The sequence below is a fragment of the Cebus imitator genome, unplaced genomic scaffold, assembly GCF_001604975.1.
Source record: "Cebus imitator isolate Cc_AM_T3 unplaced genomic scaffold, Cebus_imitator-1.0 Scaffold131, whole genome shotgun sequence".
NCBI classification, from domain to species: domain Eukaryota; kingdom Metazoa; phylum Chordata; class Mammalia; order Primates; family Cebidae; genus Cebus; species Cebus imitator.
This window is the reverse complement of record NW_016107446.1, coordinates 52,501-58,253: the sequence shown is the minus strand read 5'-3', so window position 1 is coordinate 58,253 and position 5,753 is coordinate 52,501. Positions and strand designations below refer to the sequence as shown.

At 39.1% G+C, this 5,753-nt stretch overlaps 1 long non-coding RNA gene across 1 annotated transcript in view; it reads right to left on the bottom strand.

The window, feature by feature from the left end:
* LOC108312918 overlaps positions 1-4,092 on the bottom strand; it is an 85,613-nt gene extending 81,521 nt beyond the window's left edge. The window contains exon 1 of the long non-coding RNA XR_001828841.2: positions 3,851-4,092. This is a non-coding gene — a long non-coding RNA (uncharacterized LOC108312918). The remainder of the gene's footprint in view (positions 1-3,850) is intronic.
* Between the last annotated feature and the right edge of the window lie 1,661 nt (positions 4,093-5,753).

Here is a 5,753-nt window from a genome sequence, read left to right as displayed (position 1 = left end):
TTTTTAGTAGAGACGGGGTTTCACCATGTTGACCAGGATGGTCTCGATCTCTTGACCTCGTGATCCACCCGCCTCAGCCTCCCAAAGTGCTGGGATTACAGGCGTGAGCCACTGAGACCAGCCTACCATATACATCTTAATAGCAGGGAATTTTTTTCTGACTAAGACTGGTACAATAAATGACCTTCCTATCAAATATAACTATTTGTATTAAAACAACACAAGCAGTTGTATTCCAAGTCTAGTATTGTGCTTTGAGAAGTAACTCGAAGATGTTTTGTCAGTAATACCTCACTCAAACTCAGTAGCTGCAATCTGACTAGCAATCTTTTTATTGTTTTCTGTTTTAACTACCTTGCCCACAGAAATCAAAAACGCATTTTCCATATAACTGACTTTTTAAAATGTTGCTTTTCTTTAATCTCTCCATATGGTATGTGCTCTTTGTAACCAGAAAGTAGTTACAGAGTATGTATAAATAAATAAATGTAAATAAATAGAGTTCCTTTTTTTTTTTTTTTTTAATATACTGACCTTTCCAGAGAGTTTTATGATTCTCCTTCCTTGCCACTCATGACTCTTCCGTAGCTGGATCTGACCTGCTTAGAACTCATGAATTCTTTACATTTGGGGAGTGTCTATTCAGCCCAGTTTGCACGCGCCATGTAAGTTATTTCCTTCGAAAAATGTGCATACATTTTCACTGGGTCTACAGGCCTGGGGAGTTTCTGTGGCCCTAAAAGTGAGAGCTGGTGTCTCTTAAATCTCTTTCTTCCCCTCATGAGTACTGAGAGCTAGGTGAGGTGGAGCCAGGCTCCTGCCGATACAAGCGCCTGCTGCACTTCCGCTATGCACTCCACCAGCAAGATTCACACGCTTGCTCATTCCCTCCAGAGAACATTCTTGAGCATCCTGACTGTTTCCAAGATGGGGAAGGTAGAAGGGTGGGTAGAAAACTAAATTCTCTGTCTTTCACCACAATTTACATTTATCTACAGCTAGTATTCTTTCTCTTACTTGGAGAAGGGTCCAGCTAACGAAATATGTAAGATCAGATTATGGTCATCACAATATTAGCAAACAAAAGGTATAGAAACTAAACTCACATGCCAAGGGTCACCACAACAGCCTTTATCTTCAATATTTCTCTCAGATTATTATGTATAGTGCTTGCAGACGCATTGCGTTATCGTGTGTTTGAAACATATGGACTAAAACTTGGAAGACGACCTGCATCAGGCATAACAGACACCAAAAGTGGAGATACACAGACCAACGCTAAGGCATTGAGGGGTACATCTCCCCAGATCACATGGTAGCTTAAATCATACCATAATAATTGCCTCCTGCAGATGGAATTCAAGAGGAACCCATCAATTAATAAAATTATATCACTTAATATAAACCTTTGGTGTATATTGCATGTATTAATATATGATAAATCAAACTATAGTTTAGAATTTTGTCTGCTAATTATATTTATTGATTTTAATCTTCAAGATAAGCTTTGTGACTCTTTTTAATAGGATCATTGGTTTAGTCACTGTATATGTATATGTTAGATATATTAGGTCTCCGTGTATATATTTACACATATACACACACATATTGTAAGCATATATGTATTTTTTATAGATAAGTAAATCTTCTTTGAGCACTTTGTGTTCCAAAACTAGTGTTTGCATTTGAATTTTTTAAAAAAAGTACTTTATTCTTGCCAAATAATTGTATTAAAGACAGCCTGTATAGCAGCATAGCAGAATTTACATCTTAGAACATTCACTTAATTACCTAAAAAAGCCCCTAAAATTCCGACGCATGGATGTTATAGAGCATTTATGGCTGCGTGCAGTGGCTCACGCCTATAATCCCAGCACTTAGGGAGGCCAAGGCAAGTGGATCATAAGGCCAAGAGATCGAGACCGTCCTGGCCAACATGGTGAAATGCTTTCTCTACTAAAAAACAAACAAACAAAATACAAAAATTAGCTGGGTCTGGTGGTGGGCACCTGTATTCCCAGCTACTTGGGATGCTGAGGTGGGAGAATAGCTTGAACCTGGGAGGCGGAGGTTGCCGTAAGCCAAGATGGCGCCACTGCACTCCAGCCTGGTGACAGAGCAAGACTCTGTCTCAGAAAAAAATAAAAAGATACTTATACTTATGCACAAAAAGAAAATTTGGGCTTTTCAATATCATCAGTAGCTATGAAACAAACAAATGGCTCTGATGGTAAGCCTATAGCAAAAGGACTTACTGTTGGGTGATCCTGGAAATCACAGTTTATGGATCCAGACCTGCCAGTCATGGCCCACGCTGCCATTTTCCTCTTCCTTATGAGACTGTGGCATCTTTACCAAATGACATTTCATGCTATTTTCACACTATTGTTTCCTCAATGTCTTCTTTAACTAACTTTCATTTTGTTCTTCAATCTGGTATATGTAACATGCAGGGCACCCTATCAACAAATTACTAAAGCTCTTGGTGACTCTTTGCTCCCAAAGTGCTTGGCTAACAGGTGCAAAATAGTGAACTGAGAGATTTTGTGGTGAAAGAATAATTTATTGTAATGGCAAAGACCTCAGCCCTTACAGTTCAGAAATGGCATCAGGAAGTACCCCTGGAGGACCATTCCCCTCAAAACTCTGGAATGGCTACAACATTATGGATTGACAAAAGTTAATTTTTGACCCTCTACAAAGTTACATGATGTGACTTATTTTGTTTTTGCCTGGATGAATGGGGTGAGGTCCCTATGAGGTTAATTGGTATTTTTCATCTGCTAATCTATATCCTATGTGGAATTACTTAGGCAGAACTCCAGAGTCAGAGTGAACTTTTCCCTCTGCTCTTCTCTTAAGCAATTTATGTCATTTACTCTATCTTCATCTTTACCAGTTTGCTGTAATTTCATTTAGATTAGTGATATGCCAATATGTGAGCCAGGGAAAAAACTTATTTCTTTTATAGCATCCTATGAACTGGAATTGGTCAAAAGCAACGACAGTTCCAAGGAGAAATTTGGGCTTGAAAACTGAGTTCCCACCACTGCCCGTCCCAGGTGCTTCGCCATCTTATCTAAAGCTTCTTCTGAGAACATCGCAGCAGGTTGTCCCTGATTGCTAGTACATTCTCCTAGAGGTGGGACAAGTGTAAGAAGAGCATTTGACACAACCCAGTCTCTCATGAGACGACTCCCAGTGAAGGTCATTGTTTAAAGGAGAGCCATATTTTGCAGCTCTTCAGGAAAACACCACAATGCATTTCATAAAGCATACCAACATGGCAAAACAGTTCAGTCCCATTGGAAGAGAGTGTTTATTCTCTATTTCCCCCCTTCTCTAAAATGGGCGATTGCTTTTCTGCCAAAGCGGCTCAAAAGGGCTATGAAAGCTAAAGTCCTTCAAAGCTGTTAAATGCATCTGCAAATTTACAATAAAATCAGCATGACAAATTTTCCAGTAAAATCTCTGGAGCATCACAGCAGCGCCTATACGATTTTCCTTTCAGTCAGTATTTTAGTATTCCACACCTTGAGAAACAGGGAAAGCCAATGTGGGCAAGGAAAGCTAAGCAAAACAAAAACCAAAACAGAAAAAAAAAAAAAGCCACCACCAACAAAGACAGTGAAAAAAAAAATGCAAACAGCCACGCGAGCTATTAAGCATATGCCAAAGTAAACAATCGGTGCGGGTTTGCCACGGCTGTGCCCTGCAGGTAGAAGGCAGGCAGCACGGGGGCAAATGGAAGGGGAAAGAGAAAGAGAAGCAGGAAGTGGAGGAGCCGGGAGCAGGGCGGCCTGATTGTGAGCCGCAAGACACACCATCAGCCATGCAAAACAGGACATACCTTTCTGGCTTGCTGGTTCTGTCGGCTGAGACAAAGCAGTCCCATTCGCAGCGGGAGGCCAAATCAAAATGAAATTTTATTTAGTCTGCACTGTCCCCAGATTGGGTTTCAGAATGACTGCTTTAGGAGATAGCATGGATGTGGCTGATGCATGCTTTGCATATGAAACTGCAGTAGGAAAAGAAATCTACATAATCAAAAAAATCTGTGCTCTGTGTGTGTGACAAAAACCCTGGACTCCAGTGATTTTGCTGCCGTGTATGTTTCAAGCAGGCCCTTTCAGGATTGAAAGACGTTAAAAATTTTTTCTTAAAATGATGTTATTAACAAATATTAATAAATCTATAACAGTCCAGTTTATGAAAATATATGCAATTTCCTGGTTACAACTCTGCCACATTAAAATAATCATGATTTCTAGTATATTTTAAGAATGTATCAAAAATCTGTGTGAGAAAACAAATTGAATTTAAAAACAAGTGCAGGCTATTTTTTTTTTTTTTTGGGGGGGGGTTGTTCCAGCAATTGCTATACTCCCTGAACCTTGATAAAATAAATTAAAAGCTTAAGTCTTAAGCAATATAGAAATTAACACTAGGAGCCTCTTTGACTTTTCTCTGGGAAGACCTTTATTCATGTTTAGAATGTATTTTAAAAAATAGGGCAAAAGTCTTTGAAAACACTCTTCAGATGTTGGAAATCATATTTTTAAAATTAAGAAAAGGGACTTTAAAAGGTATTTAGAATGCATATCATGAATCTCTAAATAGATATGTGTGCTGTGAGTGTGAATTGTACACACGCACACACACACAGGTATACCTACGATGGTCTTAATACAGGGTTACCTCCTGTTTTGGGCAGGAAAAGGAAGTGATATTCCAGACGCTGTGAAACGAGGGGGCAGAATAGAGCCTGTTGGTAAATACATATTATTTCTCAAAGAAATACTTATCCCAGCTTGGTTTTGATAGATCAGTTCCTTGAGGTTGAGGGCTGCCAATCATTTTCTTTAAAGAGGAAATAAAAAGTAAAAGAAAAAAAAAAAAAAAAAAAAAAAAAAAAAAAAAAAAAAGTAGCAAAAAAAAAAAAAAAAAAAAAAAAAAAGGCAAGACAGGCTCTCCCACTGCACGGTGCTCTGAAAAAAAAAACATGGACTGTCGTCGTTCTGTTTTATGAAGTATTCCCAAGGATGGGAAGAACATGAAATCTTCCCATTTAAGCTCTGAGGAGGCAGTCTCCAAGCCACGACCCAGAGCAGCGGAAAAACTTCTCACTATGATGAGATACAAACAGCTCAAACAATGTGCTTCCATACACCAGCCCCAGCAGAAATCACCAACAGCAGAACCATGTACCGACACCCCTTAGAGAGACAGTCAAGCCTAATTCTGTGATTCAGGTTTTGACATAATTTTCTTAGAAAAGCTTTTCCCTGCTCCAATTTGGATGGGTGACCTGTCAATAATAATATTTACAAATGTAAAGGTCTTCTTAAATTGATAATTTTGCGTTAGGCATAATGGCATCATGTTCAGCTGTGTACACCACCAGCATAATTAAAGCATAAAATCCAAAGAGAGTAAACAGCGTGTGCTTCCTTTATGCTCCAGAACCACCACATCCAGGTCTCCTCATAACAAGGGCAGTGCCTTGGTTTCTCTGCTGCTTTGAAGCAAGACCCTCTTTTGCCTTGTCTTTCCATTATAGCATAATTGTTCAGATATTCATTAAGCAGGAGTTTTGCCTACATATTATTTGTAGTGACAGGACACCCCTTTTCTGGAGGACAGAAAGATGTGACTTCTTAACAAATTCTCTATCCCCCAAATTCAGTGCACCTGGCATTCACTTTCTACCTAATAAGCATCCGTGAATATGCAAATGTTCAGTGTCTCAGTAA